Here is a 26767-nt window from a genome sequence, read left to right as displayed (position 1 = left end):
GGTCCGATGATGAATACCCAAGGGGGGAAGGACAGAACCAGATGGACTGTTTTAGCAAATAAAGGATATTTATTTATGACAGTGATGAATTTATAGTATTGATTCTAAGATTTTTAATAGACCGTGTTAATAATGAATTTACAGTATTTATTATATTTATTCTACGATTTCTAGTTAAACGTGTCAGAGATATAAGGATGGGAATGGCAAGGGGAATAGTCTCTAGTCTAAAAATATCCAGCTACAGTAATTAAATAACAGTGATAACTACAAACTCTATGTACTACCCAAAACAACTACAACACTAAGCTTATACAACAAGAAAAAAATCAAATCATACATACCAACTTACACAGCACATGGAACATTTCACAGATATCGGTTTGGTTGCGAAGGCCTTGATTACGCCCGAGAGTCGGGGGAGGTGGCTGGTCAGTTGATCAGGCCAGCAGCGCTTTGAAGTATGTGGGAAGGCACACACACAGTGGTACATGTGTTGCGAAGATCTCCTAGAGCGAACTGTGGGATGGGTATTTATCCCCAAATCTGCACATCGCTTTCCCGTGCTTGCATATTACCATATATGGCCCAATGGTCACCAAGTGGGGGGGTCTGTGTCCCAGGGGTTGGGCCGAAACTGTGCAGGTTTCATGCGACCAGGTAAGCCCTGCAGTTCTCACGCCAAGGTGATGGGTGGGAGAGTCTGAGGCTATTTTCCCCTTTTCACACCTTCCCTTTTTCTAAAGGCAGTGGTATGCAGGAAGGGTGCGGCCAGTCTCTCCCAAGGAGTACTGCAGCCCACTATAGCAAGAGCAGCCTGGCCAAACTTTTTTACTATTTGCTTTGTGAAGAAGAACTTTCTTTTATTAGTTTGAAGCTTGCTACCCATTTGGTGTCCTCTAATCCTTATAGTATGGGAACTAATGAAGAACTTTTCTTTATGCACCTTCTCCACACCACTTATGATTTTATAGACCTCTATCATATCCCCCCTCAGCCTCCTCTTTTCTAAGCTGAAACGTCCCAGTCTCTTTAGCCTCTCTTCATATGGGACCTGTTCCAAACCCCTGATCATTTTAGTTGCCCTTTTTGGAACCCTTTCCAAGGCCAAAACATCTTTTCTGGGGTGAGGAGACCACATCTGTACACAGTACTGAAGATATGGCGTACCATAGTTTGATACTTCCCCTCCTCCTTCTTCCTCTGGCTTCCCCCTTCCAGCTCCCTCCTCCCAGGTTTCCCCCTCCCCTCTCCCACCCTCTCTCTTCCCCTCTCCCACCTCCTTTTCCCAGTCTCCCCAGAGGCTAATCCCCCTCCCCCCAGTTTTGTTAAATAAAGAGAGGGAGTTTTTTGAACACACGTGTCCTTTATTTTGTACATCAGGAAGGGGGGCTAGAGAGGGGTAAGTGGAAGGAGGTGAGGGAGGAATGGGGTACGAGCCCCCGATGGGGAGGACTGCGGTGGCTCTGCGGGCTCCTCGGGGTGGAAGCTCTCCTGAAGCCCCCTGATTGCACCCCCAAGATGGCAGCCTGCGGCAAATGCAGCCGGGCTGATGGCCGAGTGCTGTGATGTGCCAAGTGTGGGCACTCAGGGCACTCTAAGAAGGACTGCTTTGCTGTCCCTCATCGAGGTAGACAAGCAAGTGGGGAACCCTGAGAACTGTCTGTCCAGGGTGGGGGTCGGATCCCTTTAAGCACAGTCCTCAGCTAGCCTGAGACAGCAGCTCCGCGCTCTAAGTCCTAACCTGATGCCCTGCCGGCACTGCTTCCGGCCAGCCTTAACCTCAGTTCAGGGTCCACTCAATGTGGACATGCTAGTTCGAATTAGCAAAATGCTAATTCAAACTAGTTTTTAGGTCTAGATGCACTAGTTCGAATTAGCTTAGTTCGAATTAACTAATTCGAATTAAGTTAGTTCGAATTAGTTCTGTAGTGTAGATGTACCCTGGTATAGGTTTGCAAAAAAGGCTGTGGAATTCCCATCCCTGGTGCTTTTTAAGAACAATTTGGACAATACCCTGCCAGGGATGGTCTTGACTTGATAATGTCTCAAAGTCCCTTCCAGCCCTGCATCTCTGATTCTATGATTTAAATCACAGGTCTGGGTCAGAATACAGTAATTTCACTGAAAGTCTCTTCATAGAGAGGGAAAAAAAGAGATGGGATTGCAACCAATTCCACACTGTTTTTTAAATGAAGGTGTTTGCAAGTGATAATATTTATCTTTTATCTAATCTGGAAATCAATCAATAGCCAGTGCAGAGAATGTGGTCACTGGAGCAATGTGCTTTCTGGATGAGACCAAATGTGAATTCACACCTGGTTATAATTTTCAAATGGCCTGATGGTCCAGTCCTTTGCAGATCATGCTGCAGAAATCCAACCTTGAGATGACAAAAGCATAGAGAACTGCCCATGTATCTCCTCCAAATTGAGAGGACGTGGCTCCTTGTCAAATTCAGGTGATAAGAAGGCCATTTGCCAGCCACTATCACCTGAAAATCTATAACAGCTAGGGATTCTCAGAGTACAAGCCATGGGTAGAAAAAAAGAGGGACGTAGGCCATTTATAAAGGATGCTGATCTACAGGTTTAACCTCTCTAGTCCAGCACTCTCAGGACCAGCAACATCCGTGGTGTGGTATGATTTCAGTTAGCTGGATGTCCACTTTTAATGGGTGTGGCCAAGTTTCCTGTGGTCCCATAAAGTTTGTTTACAGCCACAAGTCCTGGCTCACAGGGTTCCGTATTGTTATTTAGCTCTAATTTACCCTTACATGTCTTACAGCCCAGCAGTGGAAGTGTTGGTAATGCTGCTAAACAATATTGACTTCTTTTGGTTCAGCACCAGTCAAAAGGGTGCTGAGTAGAGAGGTTCTATCTGCAGTATTTTTGTTTCTTCCATCCTGCAGATATTGTCTCTGCCATCTCTGGGTTGAACCTCACTGGGTAGCTGTTATCTAGGCCTCCATTTCCTTTGACTCAGGGCAAGAGGTTCCACTGTATCTTCAAGGTTAGAAGAGATGGATAAAGCTGGATAGTGAAGACTCACAAGCTGTACCTACTCCCTCAACAGCCCCACATATCCATTTAGCAAGAAGGGGGCTGAGCAAAACCCTGAGGCGATGCTGATAACTAGTGTTTCATTAAAACGATTAACCCTAAATGAAGAAACAACATGGAAGGCAGCAGTGATGGTAACTAAGATAAAAAAATCTGAGCTGCTAATGAATTGCTTTGTCTCTAACACTAGAGTGATTGGTAAAGTTTTCCTAAAGTTCACATGAGCAATGGGACATGAACTAACATTCTTGCCCATACAAAGGGGCACAGTAATATCTTAGTACCACCACAACGCTCCGTACTCAGAGCTCATATGGATAGGACAGAGAGACCAAAGATCAGAAAGACCCCGGGGTCTGATCCAGCTCTCATTAAAGCCAATCACAAAATTCTCATTGAGTTCTTTGGGACAGTATCCAGCCCATGGGTGAGTGACTGCAAAATAATCCTGGGATAACAATACTCCTGTCATAGCAAACATCTGGGGTGCTGTTAATTCACTTTTAGTAATGGCTTCCTATTACTCCTAGTTACCTCCACCCCCAGGCCTCCTCTGAGCAATTTGTCTCCCTCCTGTGCATTTATGCTTATCACATATTAGAGGAGAATGGTTATGTTTTGCAAAACATTCATTAATTCTGGTTGTGTTGATTCTGTTGAATAGAGTCCAAAAAATTAAAACTGGAAACCCACTTTTGTAAAGAAAGAAAATAACCCCATTGAGGAAGGATTCCCAGGATTCCTGTTGCAGGAAGCATTGTGGAAAATTACACCTAAACAAAAAAAAAAGAGAGAGAGAGAAATATAACTGTTCATTCTTCATTTGCTGGCCTTAATGAGAGCAAGCAAAGTGTTTCTATTTTGACAGCTTTCATCTGTGGCTGAAAAGGATGACTTTGGAGATTCCAACCCAAGATAAGGGGTTGGTTGTTTGTGTCATCTGCCTGTAATGCATCTGCTGCACCACAAGGCCAGATATATCTGTTCTGCAGAACCTGCCAGAATTCCAGCCAGGCCCCAGCTCAATTACATGAGCCATAATGACCATTGCCCACCAATGATGATCAGGGTTTTTTGTTTTTTAATTACGACTTCCCTCTAGTGTCCCTAGGCAGCAGGGCTGTGAGAGCTCTCCTAGTGAGACACTTTTAATTTAAGGCTAACCATTCAGACAAAGGAACTGGGCTTTGAATGTCAATATTGTTAACTATTTCTTTGCCAAACATTTCAGCAGAAACATCAGGTATCCTGGGACTGTGGGGCGAGGGGAAGTGGAGGGCTGGGACTCTGAACCCTTGCTTCTTGCCCAACTTATGTGGGGCTCCCGAGTGCAACATGGATGTGGTTTTCTTTCCACCAGTTGACAATGGAAGGTGGAATTCTTTCTTTGCATCATCTGTCTTAATCAGCTTCTAATTTTTAAATACTTTGATAGCCAGTTGCTTTAAATACCATCCTTTAAGATATGCAATGAACCTCTTCCAGCTGAGAGAGGCTTATCATGATTCCTATTGCCCTGCCCTTCTAACTCACTGGATGGAGTTTTTATAGATCCTTAGATTTTTTTTTAAGGCCTGGAGGGGCAAGAAACTGATAGTGCTGGGGAGTGATAGAGGAGCTCTGGGTGTCTTAGGGATCGAGGTACAAGAGCTCTGCTGTGATTTTAGTACCTGGGTTTACTGAGTTTTCCTTGGCCATATGCCTGGGCTACTGTGGGTGGAGTGAACCCTCCTGATGCCAATTTCCGATCTGAAAGCCCCTGCAACATAAGTCCATGGATTCACTTGGCAGAAATGCAACAGCTGTCACCAGCGAGGCTTTCCCCTCCAGGGTGAGTTTTTATAACAGGTGAAAGTATGTAATGTCATCAGAAAGGAAACAGATCTCCCTGGCTTAGGATTCAACCCAATCCCCTGACCACAGATGTGCAGCTCAACCTGCCCCACGGCAGTCACTTCACTTGGGGAGCCAACCAGCCACTCCCCTATTACCCACGTAAAGGGTAGGGGAAAAGTAGCTAGCCCTTCGTTCATCAGGGACTAGTCTGTGTCAGCACTCCCCAGCACATCTGTTTGGGAATCTGCTGTGTGGACTCTTCTCCAAGTTTGTTGCCATCAGTGCCCTGCAGAGCTAGCTTGAGCCAAATTTTCCCACTGTCGTCCTTAAATATGGTGAAGTTAGAGATTGGGGGTTAAGCATTATAACCCCTCAGACATTTCTAATGCACTTCCTCCCCATGGGATATACTGTCACAATAGCTCAGGCATGTTGCTTGGGCCTGGGCATCCCACTATAAGCTATGAGATCTAAAGGAGGCAGGCAGTTGTCTAGATACTACTTGCTATAATCAAGTTATTGTAGCTATAATCAAATCAGCAGACCCTTGTGTGGTACAAAATTTGTATCTACATCCGCATTCATATCCACAAAAAGGAGCCATGGATAGCTGCATTCACATCCGCAGATGCAGGTACCCGCAGGTATTGGCAAATTTGCAGGGTTCTAGATACAAAATTTGTATCTATATCCGCATGTGCAATAATGAGCTATAGATATCTGCATCTACATCTCTGGATGCAGATACCCATGGACTTGAAGTGGATATCTGAAGATTTGCAGGGCTCTACAAATCTGTGCAGTTGTCACAGATACAAAATATGTCTGTGCAGAGAAAACCATACTCTCCCAATTTTCAGGGTCATGTAAAGTCCAGAAAATCTGTGGATATTCGATTTATATCCACAGGTATCCTCATCTGCAGACATGGATGTGGATATCAGTGGCTCATCTTTGCAGATGCAGATACAAATTTTGTGCCCATGCAGGGCTCCTGGTCATGAAAAAATGCTGCCATTTGATCACACAGTGGCAACTCTTTCTGAATCAAAGATTACAAAATAAAGTCCACTACAAAACGTGAAAGAGTGGGATTTTTGAAAGCACTCACCTCTGGCCTTTCTCTGCTCCTATGGAAGTCAAAGGATGAAACGTTACAGTAATAAACTTACTGTATCTTTCATGTCAGACTGGACCATGGCTAATGGGTTCTCTGTAGCTCTGCTTCATGTTCTTGTTTCTGACTGACATGAAGTTCTGGGCAGAGTAGATTCGTGACCCCCTCTGGAGAAGATTGTTTCATTCCTTCTGTTAGACAAGATGATATTTTATAGAATTGTAGGCATGAGGACTGGAAAAGCTCCATTAAATTGTACCTGGGCTTGTTAGGGATTAGCACTGGCAACTCTGGGCTGGGCAGTTCATATCCCTGGCACCTTTGGGCTTGTCTCATCAGTTATGAATGTAAAATAATTGCTTGAGCCCCGGCACTCTTCCATTATAAATGAAGTATAGAGTCCAACCTCAGTCTATGCAGAATTACTCTCTGTGGAACATACTCTTACATCTCGTCCACTCTTGTTTGACAGTCAGAAGAAACAGAACTTTCCCCAATGCTTTAGGGAACCCATTCCATAGCTTAATACACTGCATCTCAGGCCTGGGACACTTTCCTGATTTTTTTTTTTTTTTGGTAGCCTGAATTTTTCCTTGTAGTTTGATAAAGCCAACCGTTTCACAGCGGTATATGTGCACATAGGGCTTGTTGTTGTTGTTGTTCTCTATAATTGGATCAGAGTCTCTGTACAGATCAGAGTCAGATTAATGTGAAATATTTTAAAATAGCTTTTGTGGTTGCACCAGGAGAGAGGGAGTTTTAACCAGAATGAACATGTGATAGGGCCACCGCGTTGGAGAGAGACCTGATAACAAAATCCCCTTGCCTCATTGCTAACAATCTCCATGCAAACAGGAAAATAAATGTCCAAACAACTGCTAAACAGGTCAAGAGGTGTGAGTGGCTGTTGTGGCCCAAAGAGAATAAACCCAATAAGCAGAAAAGAGAATATGAGCAAATGAAAAATCAGAAGAAAAAGAACTGCATTGAAATATGAATTTAAGTTGTTTATATTCATAAGGAGACTGCTAAGATTGTGATATCCTTGGTAATTTACATGAGGTATATGACTCTTGAGATACTGGACTTGATATACTTACATTTGTACAGTCCCACTGATTTTATCCCTTTGATGTAAATAGACCATGCTTTTTCTTGTGTCAGCACTGAAGACTAGGCTGGAGGTTTAACATGGAGCAATGGCCTTGTACCTATTAAGAATATGAGCCCCTGTGAAGCAGCATCTGTCTCCCTTAATCCGACACCACAGGCTGTTGTATGTGCTCTTGGGAGGCGCTGAAATTGGCAGTAACCTTGAATGAGAGATGAAACTCAAACTGCAGAATTGAAGAAGCCTGCGACCCCTTTACACAATTTCACAATCTCCTCATTAGCAAAAGCAGCCAATTCTGTTCCTCCTTGGAATTGTGTACAAGCCCTCAAACTGCCATCCCTAGCAAGGAGAAAGACAAGCAAAGACTGCCTAATCTCTCTGGGTATGTCTACACTTGCCTCCTACTTCGAAGTACGGAGGCAAATGAAGCATACCGAAGTTGCAAATCAAGCCTGGGATTTAAATATCCCGCGCTTGATTTGCATGTTCCCGGCTGGTCTCCATTTTAGAAATTCACTATCCTGGAGTAACTGCCCGCGTCTACACACGGCAGTGAAATGGGAGTCCGATTTAAAGCCCCTAATTCGAATTAGCTGGTAAAACTCATTGCAGGAGGAATACCAGCTAATTTGAGTTAGGGCTTTAAATTGGACTCCCATTTCACTGCTGCGTGTAGACGCAGGCAGTTGCTCCGGGCTAGTGAATTTCTAAAATGGCAACCGGCCGGGAACATGCAAATCAAGCACGGGATATTTAACTCCCGGGCTTGATTTGCAACTTCAGTATGTTTCATTTGCCTCTCTACTTCGAAGTAGGGGGCAAGTGTAGACGTACCCTCTGGGAGTAAAGGATGCATGAAATGTAATGAGTAAGGGTATGTATAGACCGCATCCCTTTGCCGGCAGAGGGGTGCAATCTAGACATATCCTAAGTGTGGCCACTACTAGCCAGCACTATCTGGTATGAAAAACTTGGTTGCTATAATGGGGATACTGAGGGAGGAGGAGTAGACTGGCTGGATTGCCATGATTAGGCCGGCTAAACAGCAGCATAGTTTCTGTGCAATCTACTTGTAATTCAGTGCATCTGCACAGTGAGAATCCCATTCCCTTAGGCATCTGGGGGCAAGAATCTTCTCTGTCCAACCCTTCCTATTATTTCTAATATTGGACACTTGCAACCCCCATATTTCTCTTGTGTTAAAGCCAGATCCTCTGCAGTCCATGGGCTAACCCTTAGCTCTGAGGGGATTAGGGCCAAACTAGTGCTGTAAATAGAGCTTAGCAAAGAAAAGATTTTTTCCAAGAATTCTTTTCTATCCAGACTGTATGTTATTCACTGTTAATGTGTGGAACACTATGGGGTAACTAGGGGAGGGGGAGAATTTACAAACCAAAGAAACTAGTTTGCTGCCTGATCTGGTGACATCTCATTTAAAATACTTATTTTTACCTTTCTATCAAGAGTGCCATTTATAGGGGGGTTAAAGGGGAGTAGATCCCCCTGAAGTTGGAACCCCTGGATTTCATACTTAAGGTCTGCTTAAAGCCCATGCCCCATCTCCAGAGGCAGTTCTTAAATGCAACAGAGTTTGAGCTGCTTACAACTTTTCCAAGCTGGATATGTTAGATGTCTAGAAAATCATAAATGGTATGGAAAAACAGAATAAGGAAATGTTATTCATTCCTTCACTAACATAACAAAAGAAGCTGACCCAAATGAATTTATAGGCAGCAGATTTAAAAATAAATAAATAAATTGTTCACAGTTAACTTGTGGAACACTTTTCCAGGAGTTGGTGGAAAGGCTCAAACCATAACAAAGTTCCAATAATCAGGGCCAATCCAAGTGGAGGGAGGGCAGGGGCAAGAGGGCCATTTGGCCTGTGCCTCAAGCTCAAAGGGGGACTCAAATTTAGACACTTGTTATATTTTTGGCTAGAGTTTTCCTCAAGAACGAGTGTATTTGCATAGAAAAAGGCCAGAAAAGCATTTGTTAAATTAAAAAAAAATCAAATATATCTCACTCTTTTTTGGTGCCGTTTTTGGTTTTCACGTGTCGTCCTTTTTTATTTTTATTGTGGCTAGTTGGCCTCAAAAGCTGGAGGTGGCTTGGGCCTTTTCTGGACCTCTGAGAGGGCCTGCCAATAAGAACAAAATAAGTTCAAGGAGGATAGGTCCATCAATGGTAGCTAGTCCAAAATGGGCACAGATGGTGTCCCTAGCCTCTGTTTGCTAAAAGCTGGGGATGGGTGACAGAGGATGGATCATTTGATAAATGCCTCTTCTGGTCATGCCTTCTGAAGTACCTGGTATTGACCACTGTCAGAAGACTGGATAGATGGACCATTGGTCTGACCCAGTAAGGCTATTTAGATGTTCTTATATAGAGCTGAAATGAATCTTCCCTACTTGGGGTGTGTCTAGACAACCTAGTTTTGTCGACAAAAGTGGACTTTTGTCGACAAAACAATACCAGCGTCTACACTACCGCGGAGTTCTGTCGACATAACGTCGACAGAACTCCGCGGTTTTGTCGACGCTGGTGTCATGGCTCCTTCCCCACTCTGGCATGATAAATGCAGAAGTGAGGGCCAGCAAGTGTACCCCAAAGCCTTATCTACCAGGCTTTGGTATAAAACTTCCCCCAAGATCTTGAAAACCTAGATCTTGGGAATAAAACTTCCGCTGCCACCACCCAAATGTTGCTAAAGAAACCAGGGGAAAGATCATTTGGGAAATCTTCCCCCTAAAACAAAAATCAGGGCACACCATTAACCACTGCCAGGTTAATAAAAGAAAAGAAAGAACTTTTATTATTACAACAATATTCTGGTTGCAAGTATAATGACTAGAGAGGAAGGTAACAAAATATACTCATGGAGAAACTCCATGGGCCTAGAACTTAGTTACAAAGAAAAGCCAAAACATCTTTTAAGCAGTGCCAGATCTCAGATCCCATACCCAATCCATAACACAATAAAACCTAACGAAACTACCTAAACTTTACCCTACTTACAGAAAATGAAGAATGATGTCTTGGAGAGAGAGAGAGACATGCTTGTCCCTCTCTGTAGCTGCAGAGAACTCTCTAGCGAGCCAAAAGGACAAAGGAAAAACCCAAATTCCTTTGTCCCAGTTTGAAAAATCCCACCTACATTCTTATTGGTCACTCCACCTGGCTAGGTGTAGTTAACCCCTTAATCCCCAGGCTGCTGGCTAACCCTCATAATCATGACATGCCCACCAAATCACAGACGGTGCTGGACAGCCTCTGGCCACACTGGCTGTGATTTCTTCCTGTAGGTCTAAGATAAAACATAGTAAATACATTATGCACACTTGACTAAATGATTGAAGACATAAAAAGTAAGCAAAGGCTTCCATATCCATAGAATACCATCACAGCTATACAGAGAATATTAAGTAGTTGAGTCCAGAAATGCCTCATTAATCAATCAAACTCTCAGTCTCAAAATCAAATTTAGAATAGCGTGGGGTCTTGATCTAAAGTTCAATTGACCAGGTTCTGTGCCTCTTGCAAAATACATCACTATCATACACCAGGCCAGGTCTTGGCACCACTGAGAGTGTCAGCTCAGGGCGAATTGCTTCAAACCAGGGCTATTTACCGCCCTCAACTGGGGTCCTTTCCCAGGCACCCCTCAAATTACACCGAGCACTTCAGCTGCCTCCCCGGTCAGCCGGAAGCCTCACCAGCAAAACCCCTTAGACACTTCAGCTTCCCGGTGCCATCACCAGACTTAGGCCTCCATCCACAGGTGAGAGGTTACCAAAACCCACTCACCAACTCCAAACAGATCCTCCTGGTCCAAAGGACTCAGCCACAGTACCAAGCCAATTTTCACTTTAGATTTTACCCACAAGATCACGCTGGGCCAATCCTTTAGAATCTAAACTCTAAAGATACATTACTGAAAGGAAGAAAATGTTGAGAGTAAGGTTGTTAATGAGAATCTTCATATATAACATCACACATGTACACACGTCTCATACATAGAATCAACAGTGAACAAGCTTTCATTAGACACCTTACATGGGTTCCTTTGCACAAAATGTTGCCGTGCCTCAGTTTCCCTTCCCATACAGCATATCAATTTTGGAATGTCCCTTCTCAGGTGAGAAGCTTCAACACTAATTACAAGTATTAACAGTGAAATACCAGGGTCCCAAAGCTTTTGAACATCCAGTGTGTCCTTGGGTACATCTTGTAACAGTTTCCAGGGTTTTGGTACAAAATCATGCATAGTGGACATCGTTACCATTCTTAGTAACAGCAGTACAGTGGTTCTGCAAGTTAACATAAGCAGTAGGAACACATCCACCCCAACTGTACATTGACAATTCTGGCTTTTTACATTTAAAAAGTTGCAACCTTCCTGGGCAAACACAAGTCTTGCCCCTCCCCCATGCCCTGTGGGTTTAGGTTGTGAACTCCCTCCCACACAGACATAGGCCTGGCTGGGTGTGGCTCCCCTGTTCACAATGGCTATGGAATTCCTTTGCTCCTCACAGGATCTTTCTATCCCCAAGTCACTTTTACCCCCCTCAGGCACAGCAACCCGCTGGCCAGCCCCACCATAAGGATCCTCTTCCTTATGACTTTCTGCAAGCAAAAGCTCATCTTCCCCTGGCTCTACAGCAGCATCACCCTGCTGAACTACCACCAACTCCTCCTGTGATCCCTCTATCCCCTGAACAGGCAGGTCTTCACACAACCCCCCTTCAGGAAAACACACAGACTCCTCTGGGGAAAGATCAGAGACCTCCCCCTCTCCTTTCTGGGCTTCAGCTGCCCCCAGAGCTAAATCTGGGCCCACAGCACTCTCCTCAGCCAATCCAGGCTGACAGGCACCTCCTGTAGACAAAGAACTGGGAAGAAACCCTTCCCCCACATGCATACCTCCCTCCTCAGCAGCCAAACTGCCAGGCTCCACACACAGAGGTTGCTCACACTGAACACCCTCCAGAATTTGATCTTTTTCCCCAACTAAGCTTTCACTCTGGCCAGCCACTCCAGACTGCACCAGAGGGACCCTTTCCCGAAACAGGGCAGGGAGAGCCCAAAAATCTGACCAAAATCTGACACCAGCCTCTTCTCTGAGACTCCAGGCAGATATGCAGAAACCTCACTCACAGACACACAGCTCTCTCCCTCAGGCAAACATTGAGGAAAACTTTTACCTGGCTCCCCATAGGACTGACTAGCCACAGACAACTTCCCAGATTCACACTCATCCCCTTCCCAAACCTCATGCATGTTCTGGGGCTGGGTTAAGGTATCCGCCTGATTATACATACTATTCATGCCATAATCACACCCCATCCCCACATGGTTCTCCACTGAACCCCCCTGAGGATACAGTCTCTGTTGTTCTTCCACTGCCTGGACCTGGAGTTTCCTGGGATATTGAACAGGGACTGGAACATTCATGGGAGCAGGATGGTCAGTTGATGGGGCCTTCGCTTTAGCAATCCTCTCCTGTGTTTCCACCTCTATTCGCCTGGTCTCGGCCTTTATTTCCGCTAGTCTTGCCTGTGTTGCTGCTAGCCTCGCCTGTGCTGCTGCTAGCCTCTCCAGATATTCTTGCTGGGCACACTTCTCCTCGGCCTCTCGTGCACGCCTGTCTTCGGCCTCTCGTGCACGCCTGTCTTCGGCCTCTCGTTGTGCACGCCTGTCTTCGGCCTCTCGTTGTGCACGCCTGTCCTCCAGCTGTAGGAAAAACTCTATCTCCTTGTCAGTTAGAGGCCTGCCGATCTTACAGGCAACTTCCCATGTAGAAGGCATTGGTGAGGGGGGAGAAGCGCTGCTATACATTGCTCCTGCCCTCTCCTTGGGGAATGAATCTGTCCTAGAGTTGGACATCCTGTCTTAACTAGCCTAGCTATCCAGTTGTCCCGAAAGCTAGAAAAAAACAAACTGTTTGGGTAGGTCTGTGTCTGGCTTAAGGTCTGCCCCTCCCTGAGGCAGCCCAAAAACAAAAGAAAAACAAAAGGAAAACTGCAAAGCTTGCAACTCAAAAGAAAACTGTGCCCTTTTAAAAATCCTGGGTTCTCCAAATAATCCCACCGCTATGCCACCATGTCATGGCTCCTTCCCCACTCTGGCATGATAAATGCAGAAGTGAGGGCCAGCAAGTGTACCCCAAAGCCTTATCTACCAGGCTTTGGTATAAAACTTCCCCCAAGATCTTGAAAACCTAGATCTTGGGAATAAAACTTCCGCTGCCACCACCCAAATGTTGCTAAAGAAACCAGGGGAAAGATCATTTGGGAAATCTTCCCCCTAAAACAAAAATCAGGGCACACCATTAACCACTGCCAGGTTAATAAAAGAAAAGAAAGAACTTTTATTATTACAACAATATTCTGGTTGCAAGTATAATGACTAGAGAGGAAGGTAACAAAATATACTCATGGAGAAACTCCATGGGCCTAGAACTTAGTTACAAAGAAAAGCCAAAACATCTTTTAAGCAGTGCCAGATCTCAGATCCCATACCCAATCCATAACACAATAAAACCTAACGAAACTACCTAAACTTTACCCTACTTACAGAAAATGAAGAATGATGTCTTGGAGAGAGAGAGAGACATGCTTGTCCCTCTCTGTAGCTGCAGAGAACTCTCTAGCGAGCCAAAAGGACAAAGGAAAAACCCAAATTCCTTTGTCCCAGTTTGAAAAATCCCACCTACATTCTTATTGGTCACTCCACCTGGCTAGGTGTAGTTAACCCCTTAATCCCCAGGCTGCTGGCTAACCCTCATAATCATGACAGCTGGTATACCTCATTTTACGAGGCATAACACTTTCTGTCGACAGAACTCTGTCGACAGAAGGTGTTATTGCCTGGACCACTGCGTCCAGACTACCGAGTTTTGTCGACAAAGCGGCTTGCTTTGTCGACAAAACTCCATGTGTCTGGACGCAAATTGTCGACGGAAGTTTTGTCGACAGTATCTGTCGACAAAACTTCCGTCGACAAAACGCGGTAGTCTAGACGTACCCTTGCTGTAACCCACTCCCCCCCACTCCCCTTCCAGAGCTGAGCTAGAGCCCAGGAGTCCTGATGGGGTCTCTCTCCTGACACAGATAGTAACAAAGTAAGGATATACTTAAAGTAAGGATATAGTTAAATAATGGAATTGCCTTGGGAAGTTATGGAATCTCCATCTCTGGAGGGCTGCATCCCTCTCTCCTTTAAGGATCGGCCACATGCAGCTTCTGAATCCCTGGGCCTCTGGGGCCATGTGTACTCCCTGCAAGGGGCCGTGTGCACTGTTGTTTACTCCAGCTGTTTACTTCAGAGTTTTCCCACCTCTTGTGTTCACCTCAGACACTCTTCTGCACTCACTCAGGGAAGAGCTAGGGGGTTAACAGATAACACTTTAACAGTTTAGGGAGCCAAATAACATCGTTAACAGGTGAGAAAGAGAACAACATTCATTTTAACTCTTTCTTTCTTCCTCCTTCGCCTCCAACAGACTCAGCCTCTCGAGGTCCCTTCCAGTTCTAGTGTTCTATGATAAGTGCTGTGTAGACAGAGCCAAATTTCGAAATAAGCTATTTTGAAATTGACTCAAAATAAGCTAAGCAATTTGCATAGCTCAAATTGTTTCAAGCTACGGGTGCAGTGTAGACACACCAGTGGAGAGAGGCTCATTCAACTTGTATACCATGGAGCCGGAAGGTTCCATGACAGTTGGGAATGGCAGTTGGAATGGCAGTTCTGGGAGCCCAGCAAACATGGGCAGAGATAAACTCAGTTGTCTACAACTGCCTGGCTATATGAAATCCAAACACTACCTCAGAAAACAACCAGCTTGTTCAGTGGTGGCTCCCTATTACAATGGTCAAAATATTGTGAAAGAACTCCTTTAAAAAAACAGTTATGGGACACTTTTCACATTTCCTGGGATAATCTCCATATTGCTGTTTGAGAAGCAAATCTTTTATCAAATTTGACATGTGTAAATGTTGATATTGAAAAGCAATTATTTAGCAGGTATAATTTAATATAAACATTTTATTTCCTAAAGAAAATGAAAGTTTAACTTGAAGTCTCCATTAATTGTACATCCATAATCATGTAGTTTAAGACTTAAAAAAAACCCACCAGGAAATTCAGAATAAAAAGACTATTATGCAACATTGAAAGTTGCTCAGCTACAAAATGCCAACTCAAACATTCAAAAACTAGGAAATCCAGTTATGTCAATCAAACAATCAATCAATTAACAGCCATTTACAAAAAGCAGAGTCTTCATCCAGCCCTATTCAATAGATGTGTCAGCAAAAGAGAAAGAAGCATGCCACCAGAACAATAATTCAACATTAAACTTTGAATTTGCATTATTCTATAAATAATACAACTTAATTTACCTTAGTCTAGACATTTAAAAAGTGAATTTTATTTGAAAATAATACTATTTCTAAATTTAAAATGTAATTTCTCTAGCATGCTAGGGTTTATCTGTACCTGGAGAAAATAAATAGCTACATAATATAAAAAATACAGTTGATATTTTGCCTCTATTTATATATCTGACAGAATTGATCTCATAATATATGGCAGCATGTAGTGAAAAAAACTTAGATAATTTAATTGCATTGTGAGAAAGTTAAGATTGCTAATCTAAATACAATACTGTCAACACATCTGTTAAAAAGCAGGGAAATCAACATTTAAGGTATCAGCAAATGACATCTAAACAGAATCCTCCATCATAATCCATTATGCTCACAGCACACATTCCCAGTAATGCAAGTATAGCTCTGCAACTCAGGTACAACCAGAATTTTTAACTTTCACTCTGATCACTGGAGGCCTATATGAAACTAAAATGTGAATACAATGCTCTCTTTTAAAAATAAATTATGTGTGCATTGTAAGCACATGTGATATGCTGTACATTTTGATAGATTAATCTTCTCCATACTGCTTGCAAAGTACCCAGATTTCTGTTTGCCTGCAGAAGGAGGATAATCTATTTCCTCAGTTGGCTCATTCTCCAGTCATGAGTTGAGATTACAGGTTGAACCTCTCTAATCTGGCATTCTTTTGTCTGGCAACATCCATGGTTCAGCATGATTTTAGTTGGCTGGATGTCCACTTATCATAGGTGAGGCCATGTTTCCCACAGATTTATAAAGTTTGATTACAGCCACCAGTTCCAGCTCTCAGTGTTCTGTGCTGTTATTTAGCTCTAATTTAACCCTAAATGTTTTCTAACCTCCCAGGAAGCAGGGGAAGTGTTGGTAACGCTGCTAAAAAATATTGACCTCCCATGGACCAGCAAATTCTTTGGTTTGGCACCAGTCAGGTCCCAAAGGTGCCAGACTAGAGAGGTTCAACCTATCGTAGATTTTCTTAAAAGCACAGCGTGGAAAACATTAAAGTGAATTGTAAATTAATGTTTCTACATAGGAATTACCATATTGCTGCAAATCACTGCTCTACCTAGGCCAGTGGCCTGTCTCAGACAATGGCCTAGACCGGATGTTTATTACTCTATTTGTACTGATAGTTCCTTTTTTCACTTCCTGATAAGACCAATTATATATCATGTGACAATAAGTCCCACAGGTTATTTGTGCATCATTCTATCAACAAGTATCTCATGCCTTTGTGACCCATCTCTGAACTCCCTTTTTATCTTTTTTTGAGATAGGATGAGCAGAACTAAAAACAGTTTTCCAGGCAAGGCATACAATCAATTTATATAATCTGAGTTTCTTGAAAGCACTTTCCTAAATTCCTTGTGCCAGATATAAAACAATGCTGGGGGCTGTATCAGCACAGCCTGTTGTGGATGGAAGGATAGATGAGAACTCGCAAAGCAGTTTTTGTATTCCGAGGCATTTGGGGATTAGAATTACTTAAGGATGGGTCACTTTAATACCAGTGGGGAGCCATAATCAAGCTCCATTGTGGGGCCAGAGTTAGATGAATGCATTGGCCCAGTGAAATTTTGAAATAATTTACTCAAGGTGCCTGAAGCTTATGGAATTCAAAGATGGGATTCAGGACCTGGAGGGCTATCTTGCTATGTGCTGCTGTGTTAGGAAGGTAGTGATTAATTAACAAATCCATTAGAGAATTATCCTGCCCACAAAAGGGGTGTTTAGCAGACAGAGGGCCTTGGGTACATGCAGAAAGAATCAGAAGAGACAGACAAACACAAATATTATAGAAAGTGCTTATTTCTCTTTTATTACTGCAGGTTGCTATGATAAAACGTCTGTACCCACCAACTGCCTGCCCACATGGGGAGAAGGATTGGGAAGGGGCCTCGAACTGCAGACAGCCTTCCACGTTTAATTCTTTTTGCCTCCTACACAACTCCCAAGATCAGCCTTGCTGACATAACCCCAAATCATGAAGATCAGTGATTTCCTGTGCAGAATCATGCTCCACATTCTCTTTCTTTCCTTTCCTTGTCACCTGCTATAGCTTTCTGTGTTCTCTTTTCCTCCTTTGTAGCCTCCTGCTACAGTGAAAGCTGAAAGCAAGTGCACTCACAGGAGGGAAGGGAGGAGGAAGATAAAGAGAACCATTGTGCACAAATGGTCTGAACTGTTTAACATCTTCAGTGCTCCTACATCTGTACATTGTACAAGGCAAATCCTTTAACAATCTAGAAGCAGCCTGTGGCTTCTAGAGAAGCTACTTTACCTGAAATAGTTAACCACATGCTTTACCACAAACTGTCGGGGTGATTAAAACTAAAGGGTATTCAGGTTTAGAAATGTTTTGTGGGCACAGTCTCTCGCTCTCCCATAAAGCTAAAAAGCACATTCCCCTTTGAGACTTCAATCGCCTCTTTGAGGCAGCTGGTAGATCAAAATCTCAGCAGGGATTCAAACCTCTTAAAATCATTCTCGAGGAAACCCACAACATTTAGTCTATGTACAGTAAAGGACTAATGCTGTTTTAATTGGCAAGTAAAGAAAGAATTTGGGGTCTGCCAGGCCAGGCCCACTTATGGGAGGGCAAAAGGGACAACGGTCCTGGAACCTGGTGGTAGCTGGAGCAACCAGAGCCCTGGCCCTTTAAATCACAGCTGGAGCACTGCATGGTGCATTCTGGGTAGCTCTGAGGGCTGCCAGGGGGAAGGGCAACATGGTCTGGTGGCACTGAGGGCTGATTGCCTGAGGCCCCACCCTTTCTGGGAGCTGAGGCCTCCCCATATTGCCCAGGGGCCTGGCTTGTCTGTGGCCCTCCTATGCCAGGCTGTTGTGATGCAAATAGTTATGCACAGAGATGATTCTCACACTCAGAAGTTGCTCATTCACAAACAGAAGCCACATTTTGAACAGAGGGCCCACAGACCTCCCATTATTTTGGAATTTGGGTACATCACAGTTTAGCCTCAATGTGAATTCTCCAAATCCACTTTTGAATTAGGGAAAGAAAATTCTCAGTGATTTCTCTTGAGTTACTGACCTGCATAAATGACTTTGTTTATATTACTGACACTTCATAGCCAGTTTGGACTGTATGGGAACTGATCTGAGTTGACAGTTTGTGAATATATATTTTTAAAAAGGACAAGAAGACAATATTTGTTAAATGTACTAATTGCAAAATGGTTATTAAATGAATATTTGATTGGCATTTCTGAAAGAGTCTCTTTTACATTACACTCCTTGGGTGCGTCTACACAGCTGTGTTTAACTTGAAATAAGCTATGCAAATTAAGCTATGTCAATTGTGTAGCTTATTTCAAAGTAGCTTATTTCGAGTTTTGGTGCTTCTTACATAACACTTATTTCGAAATAGAGCACTTTTCCTTCAACTTCCCTTACTCCTTGTACAATAAGGGTGACATAAGTCAGAGTAAGAAGTCCTTCAGCTTGACAGTATTTTGACATTATGTTAAAATAACAGCTGTGTAGACGCAGACTAACGCTAGTTATTTCAAAATAATGTTGCTGTGTAGCCGTAGCCCTTGAAGGCAACTGTCTATTTTTAAACAGGGCATCATGTATCTTAAATATATACATGGATCCCCATTGCTATAGTATCTGACCATCTCAAGATTTTCAATGTGTTTGTCATCCCAATATCCTTGTGAAGTAGGAGAGTGCTATTAACTTTATTTTAGAGATTGGAAAATGGAGGCATACAGATTCAGCTACTTGCCCAAGGTCAGTAGGCTCTGAGGTAGAGTAAAGAATTGAACTTAAATTGCTGTATCTTAAGGCAGGGCTCTAGCCTCTGGATGGACCAGTCTTCTTCTCATCAATTTTTATCTGTCTTAAGAGCCTTTGGTGTATGCAGTCTTTGTAGCCATATTGGACAAGAGATATTAGAAAATCAAGGTGGGCGAGGCAGTATCTTTGATTGGATCAGCCTCTTTTGGTGAGAGAGACAAGCTTTGGAGATTACAGAGACCTCTTCTTCGGGTCTCTATGTAAACTTGAAAGTTTGTCTTGAAGAACTTGAAGATGCTTGTCCAATAAAACTTAGTGCTTACCTACCTAGTCTCTTCAAGAGTCTTGGAGGCATCTCTGCTTCTCTGGCCAGTGTCAGGAAATTGAGTGGTTACCAAAAATTAAAAGATAAATTAACCAAATATTTTCTGTCCTTCAGGCAGGATATCTGAGCCTTGCTTTTATGACAATACAGGCCATTTTCTTATTTCAGCCACACTGGTTAATCAATTTCTATATGAATTATATAGAAAATGTAGACTCAAGCCATATGCAGAACATTACTGAAGGTGGATGGTGTGATGGTTAGAGGACAAACATATAGATATATTTGTAAGGAAAATTTATGTTTCACAATACACAACAATGGGTATTGCCCTTTTAAAATGTAGATGGTTATTACAGATTATTTGAAAGATGGCAGACTCACCAGTTCCACTTGCACTCATTCTATGCATGAACGGAAAGGTGATGTAGGGGTTAAAACAGTGAGCTGGGACTTGGAAGACCCAAATTCAGTTCCTTCCAGATACAGACTTTCTGGATGACCTTGAGCAAATGACTGAGCCTCTCCCCAGTTCTCCATGTATGAAATGCAATGATACTTCCCTAACTCCCAGGAGACTAAAAATCGTCAGAGGAGTAACTGAGTTAGTCTGTAACTGGAAAAACTTAAAAAACAATAAATAGTCTTACAGCACCTTAAAGACTAACAAAACATGTAGATAGTATAATGAGCTTATGTGGGCACAACCCGCTTCAGATGGAACTGAAAAAAACTTTTCAAGAAGACCCAGGAGACTGTGAGATGCTCAGCTACTAACGTGATGGAGGTCACAGTATAGGATCAAGACATTGTCTTAGAAGAAGGAATAGAACCTGTAAAAACACTGCTCCCTTTATCACTTGTATTTTCCTTAGGTGGGATCTCACTTCCAAGACTTCTACTGCTGTGTAAATGAAATCTGACAAGATCATAACTTTACACAGAAGTGCATCAGGAATTAGAGGATCATTTTGTGTGTGTGATGAGAAATATATTTTTTAAATGGTGTCCAAAATGCACAAGCGGGGAAATTTGACATGGGTATTTCCAGCATTATGTCACCATGATGCTGTCAGCCAGGTACCATGATAGTCTGAACTCTGACTTCCTCGTTTGTGGGTTGAAGGCACTAACTGTGATGTATTTTTGATGCAGAGTTTAAAACTGCAATGTATAGAATGGCATGTTTCTTTCCAAGTACAAGAGACATGTGAGAGGGCACAGTATGCAGCTGGCTGCCCTGAAGATTTCTCCAAAGAACATTTGAATTAATAATCCATAAAGGCAGCCAGGCTCTTCAGAAAGAAGAAAGCTTTTTCCAAAAGGTTGGAGGAGCCAATCCTGAAGCAAAATCCAGAAGGCCCAACACAAGTTCCCTTGCAATTCATTTCCCCCAGGAATTTGTTGCTGCTTCTGAATCCTCCCATATCCTCTCTAGAAGATGGAATACCACAACTGAAACTGACCTCAAGAAAAGAGGGAGAACTGGCACCACGTGCTGAGCTGAGACAGAACAGTGGTTCAGGCACTAACCTTGGATGTAGAATACCTGGCTTCAGTTCCCTCCTTGGCAAATCACTGAGCCTCTCTGGCTAGATCTATATTGCCTCTGGAGCATGCCATCCAGCCCCAGAGATGGGCTTGTGATATCTGGGCTCATGCTAGTGTGCTATAAACTGCTGAGTACCTGTTGGGCTCACAAGCTGTGAGGGGTGGGCTTGACAGTCAAAATTGCAGCGCCTTCCACTGTTATTCTTACCATAAGACTCTTGTTCTGGGCTGGGAGTCGGGATCAGGTGTCTGGAGTGGGGATCATCTCTGGAGGTTATATAGCACTTTATGAAAACAAGAGCGAGAACAAGATTCTTTCTCCCGAGACATTTACAATCTAACTTATACACATACCAGTTTAAAGGAGTAGCCATGTTAGTTTTCAAGGTGCCCCAGGAGTCAGACTCCTCTTGTTTTGCAGATACAGACAGATTTATTTGGGCAGAAGCTTCTGTGGGTAAAAACCACTTTGCCAGATCCTCTATTGTTTGAGCTAAAAGCCACCTGGCTCTCAGCTAAGGGCATAGAACAGGGGTGGGCAATAATTTCTGAAGGGGAAGCCACTTCAAAATTTTTTGAAGTGATTGCAGGCTACCCTGGAAAGAGGTTTCACTAGAAATAAGTGAAAGTGCTCGTGCCTCCCCTGTGGCTCTTGCCCAGCCATGCTGTAGAGCAAACTCATTCTTTCTCTATATGAGTGGTACATGGCACAGTGGAGCATGCCCAGTAGGTGTGTGGGTTACACTTGGATACTTACACATGACTAGAAACATGGCAGAGGGGAGCACAGGCTAAAAGCAGCATAGGAGATCTGGAAAACTGGTGCAAAAGTAGGTCTGTAGTGCCCCTCATGGTAGAAAAGAGACAAGTCTCAGTTTTAATAAATATCCAGGTGATTTGTTTTGTTTCTTTGTCCAGGTTACTGGATTTCGGCATGCTTCTTGCTGCCTCTCTAGCCTGCCTAAACATAACAGGCCTGACTCACCGCATGGTTGTGCCAAGTGCAGTCATTTGCACCTACGCAAAATGAGGGTAAAATGCCACCCCGGCATATGTGAGTGGAGAGCTCTGCTTCGTAGTGGTTGTTACAGTCACGTAGCACAGGTTTAAATGACCACCCCATACCTCCACCTTTCAAGGCAGCGGTATGCTCCAACCGCTCGCTAATTACACCACAGAGGGTCTCTCTAAGATCTGGCCTGAGATGTGTACTCATGGAATGAATTGCTAATCACACCACAAATTCTAAGAGGAGATTTTTATGACTGAATATAGATTTGCCCCTAAACCCTCTGCTATATGAATTGTGCAACATGAACTGTTATACGCCAATGAATTTACAATAATAGGAGAGCTAGCACCTAAAGGATGAAATTAGAAAAATCAGCTGTTAAATAGTAAGCTAGTCTCAACTGTAACTATAATAGTGTTGCCAGTCCACTATAATAAGATGCCTTAGACACTGTAGAAGCTGTGATTTGAAACGCTGGCCTGGAATTTGGCATGCCCTCTTTGTTATAGCTATTTTCAAAAACCCATGACATTAAAAACAATCCCTGAAGCCACAGTGCTGACAAGCAATGCTACAGTAACAAACAGGAAGGGGGGGGGGGGGGGAAGAGTTTAGTAAGGAGCTAGTCTTTTACCTCCGATTTTGATGATAAATAAAAAGAACAATATCAAAATTATACCAGAAATGACATTCATTCAAGATAAGCTCAGGAAGGGAAGGGAAGAAGGTGATAGATGCATGGAAAAAATCAGTTCAAGACATTTCCAGTGTGCATTTTGAAGGTAAGTACAGAATTGAAGCACAGAATGCAGCACAAAATGCATGTGTTTGACAGCTGTTTGAACTATTGATAGCTTTTTGAACTATTTCCATAGTTCTCAGGAAGGTTTCTGATACGCACAGATCTGTTAGCATTAGCTCTCCCACTGCATTCCAGGACACAGTAATGCAGAAAATAGGATATACAGAACTTGACTCATCCCCTTACTAACTCTATTTATATAATGGCTTCTGAACATTTCACAGAGACACTATTAAATGCATCCCCTAGAAAATATACTGGGGATAATGACATTATTTTGTCCTTAAAGTTGTCTATTTAATAAAGAGATGAAAATCTTTCAAGGCATAATTCTCCAGTGAGGAGAAAACCTCCAAGAGATACAATGTCCCATTTACAAGGGACCTGGGGCAGCAGCCTAATCTAGCTGTTCCACAACACACTGTCAGTTCTTCTGTAAAGATCACAAATACCTGGGAGTAATACCTGGGAGTAATTCCAGTTATATCTGCAGGTACTTATTAAATAGCAGCGAACTCTTCAGTTCATCTGAAATTCATTGCCTATATCACGTGGCCTGTTCAAGCTTTTACCTCTGATCTCTAGACTCCTTGGGGTTCCAGAAGAGAAAAATTCATATGTGCACCTTATCCTTTAGAGATATTTTGCACTGAATACACAATAGTTCAAATTCAAAACATATACTAGAATATTCGTGTAATCCAAACAACTCATGTTGGTGAACATGCATAACCTAATAGCAATTCTTGGTGGTCTTCTCCTTAACTCAAAATAAATTTACAGGATTTGCTGCATGGCTAGTAAAATCTCTTGAGATAAATAAATAGCATTTCTTACTTAACAATTAAAATCACAATAAATATGACTAGTATCTCTAATAAAAAGGGACTGTTTTTCAACTATTAGCATGAAATATATATTCACCTGCAGAGAGATTTTTAAGTTACCAACACTTACCAATCTTTCTAATTTTAGATACCTAGCATTACAGGAAAATGGAGATGTCTCAGAACTTTTCAGGCCAGACAGTTGTAAGAATTCCTTTGATCTGCCCACTATTGCAGTGATGGGTTAGAGGAGTCATACCTTACTCACACAAAAAATTTCACATACCTATTCTGGATTTTCTAGTTGATATGTGGGCACAAAACATGCTTACTTCCTTAGCATACGGAATTTCCTAAATTGCTAATTTCTTCTCTTAAAGCAGTCAAATTTCAGGTAACCTACACTACACCAACAATCAAGCAATTGAAAACCAAGTTTTACTTTCCAGAAAGCAACAAAATGGTTTCATGTTTGTTTGTTTTTTCATCTCCAGCCATTTTTATGGATCCGAGCATATCCCATATCACAAAGTAAGCTCCATGGAACATGCTCACATATTTTCTGTACAACAATGATGTCCCCAAAGATAAGGGGCTTTCACTGGTTGAATCAATGAACTGTCTTTTGGTATTATGATGGAAAAAGGGAAAGCCATTTTGAAGACACAGCTGGCATTTCATTGTGATCAACAAATCATCTTTTTGCTGCCTTGATCTACTTGAGATAATAAAGCTTGTCTGCTCAGATATTAGTAAACCTCATCCAGGAAATCATGCTGTTTGCAAAATGTGGTATAGTTTAGTTTGTAGGAAGTGGTTTGACACTACATAGTATGTTGCAGTTACTTACACCATGAGAGTTTCATTTCAGTTGTGTATCAATACAGGGAGTGAAGTTTTAGCAGGAGTAGGCACTTAACCTAAAAATAGAGAAAGTCTGCATTTAGCTATTGAGAAGGAAATTCTATTCAATAGGATAGTAGCTGTGTAATACCTCATTTTCTGATGTATGATTATGGAATTCATATAACACCAGTTCCAATTATAAAAAGAAAATTTTTCCAAGAAAGATCAAATCTGGCTTTTTTGTGGTTTTATTTCTGCTGATAAAAACTACCTTTTTCTTAAACATAACAGGAGTTAAGATTGTCTGCATCCTAATCTCAGCTTGGATAATTATTTGCTTTGTAACCATTTGCAAATCACTTATTCTTTATGCCTCAATTTCCCTATCAGTATATTTATAATACCACCCTAAAAACGGAATGTACAAAGTGTAAGATAAATGCTCAGTTGCATCATTGCAGTACTTTAATGTTAAATAGATTGTTGCTTTCTTTAAATAATAGGTTTGTCCCTCCTTGTGCTATCAGGTACAACTGAGAATTTAAAAGCCACAACCTCACGGTTCACAATGTTTTTTTATATGAACCCAGACAGACAATGAGAAAAATAGACATTTACTGTTCAGCATGAACTCCTTGTTTATTCCATTAGTGAAGGCATTATGGTTTTGTTAATAATAAAATTATTAAACTTCAAATATATACCACCTTGCACCTACGCTGGAGCTCATACCTGCAATTCCAGAGATCCCTTGGGTTTGAGCCTGAAGTTTGCTGTTGATTTGCAGTATGGCCTTCGATGAATCACTTACCCGTTCTGTGACTCACTTGCAAAATTGTAAGGCTGAATCTTTGTTTATGGATGTTGTTTGAAGATGTGAAGTGTTCTCTCCATCTGCCGCTTTCTTATTTTTCCCTCACTTAGTACTGACCAACATTTTTCTAGGATGCTGTGGAGAACACATTCCATCACTGTCACAGTTTTACAGCATCTTCCCTCCAAGATCCTCAGCACTTCTCTGGATAGAAAGAAGAAGACAGATGAAAAGCTTTCCAAGTTTAAAGAAAAAAAAATCTAGGTAGTTATCTTTAGCTCTCTGCAGCATAAAAACAAAATTTCCCTGGAGAAAGCCAAGCATTTTAGCTTAAGAATTAGCTGGTGTACCAAGAGTGCAATCAGACTTACAACACTGAGTTTTAAATAGAATCTTTTCATGCTGGGATTCTGGTTTTTGTTTCTAAACACAGAATGGGTGGTTATCTGCCACTTGCCCATCCCCTATTGTTACTCCTTAAACAGGTACTTCTTGTCTTGTGGTTGGAAAAATGTATTTGCTGTCAATCATCTTTTCAGCTATGTCAATCAAATCCCTAGGGGTATGTCTACACTTGCATCCTATTTCGAAATAGGGATGCAAATGAAGACATTCAAAATTGCAAAGGAAGCCGGGATTTAAATATCCCGTGCTTCATTTGCATATTCACATTATGGCGGTATTTCGAAATAGCGCTATTTTACAATAAAACACACTGTGTAGATGCATTATTTCGAAAGAAAATCCTTCTTTTGAAATAACCCTTATTCCTCACAAAATGAGGTTTGACAGTTATTTCGAGAGAAGGATTTTCTCTCGAAATAACGTGTCTACATGGCATGTTTTATTTCAAAATAGCGCAATTTTGAAATAGTGCCATAAGGCGAATATGGAAATGAAGCACAGGATATTTAAATCCTGGCTTCATTTGCAATTTCGAATGTCTTCATTTGCATCCCTATTTTGAAATAGGGTGCAAGTGTTGACATACCTTTAGCAAGTACATGTTTTAAATCTGAGCTAAGAGACCAGTATTTGGGGCTGATGATGAAGATTTATTTCACTTGCTTGTATTGAGAAAAATCAGAGCTTTGTCCCTGTCAGGTTTCTTCCCTCATTAAATCAGATCATTGCTGAAGAGCTTCTATTCTAATTTCTTGTCTGGCCAAACTCTCTTTAGTTTCAGGTATTGACTTATGCAAGTCATGAAGGGAGGAGATGAGTCTCTTCTAACGTCCTTCATCTCATTCTCAATTCCCTAACCGCTAGCCGAACTGCTGTTTCT

The 26767-nt window shown here is 42.2% G+C and overlaps 1 long non-coding RNA gene across 3 annotated transcripts; it reads right to left on the bottom strand.

Moving 5' to 3' along the window:
- Nucleotides 1-1393: 1393 nt before the first annotated feature.
- Nucleotides 1394-26100, bottom strand: LOC112545342 (uncharacterized). 3 transcript variants are annotated; one of them, XR_012903093.2, is made up of 7 exons: nt 25401-26096; nt 24673-24742; nt 9156-9269; nt 7116-7328; nt 6010-6206; nt 4733-4821; nt 1394-3835 (listed from the first exon to the last, which is right to left on the bottom strand). It is a non-coding gene; the product is annotated as an uncharacterized LOC112545342 (long non-coding RNA). The 3 variants fall into 3 exon arrangements; XR_012903091.2 differs by having other exon boundaries at nt 4733-6206; nt 25401-26100; XR_012903090.2 differs by lacking the exon at nt 1394-3835 and having other exon boundaries at nt 3845-6206; nt 25401-26093.
- Between the last annotated feature and the right edge of the window lie 667 nt (nt 26101-26767).

This window comes from Pelodiscus sinensis, chromosome 1, assembly GCF_052426305.1.
Source record: "Pelodiscus sinensis isolate ZL-2025 chromosome 1, ASM5242630v1, whole genome shotgun sequence".
Taxonomy (NCBI): domain Eukaryota; kingdom Metazoa; phylum Chordata; order Testudines; family Trionychidae; genus Pelodiscus; species Pelodiscus sinensis.
Note: the sequence above shows the minus strand (reverse complement) of the source record. Positions and strands in the feature narration are given on the sequence as shown.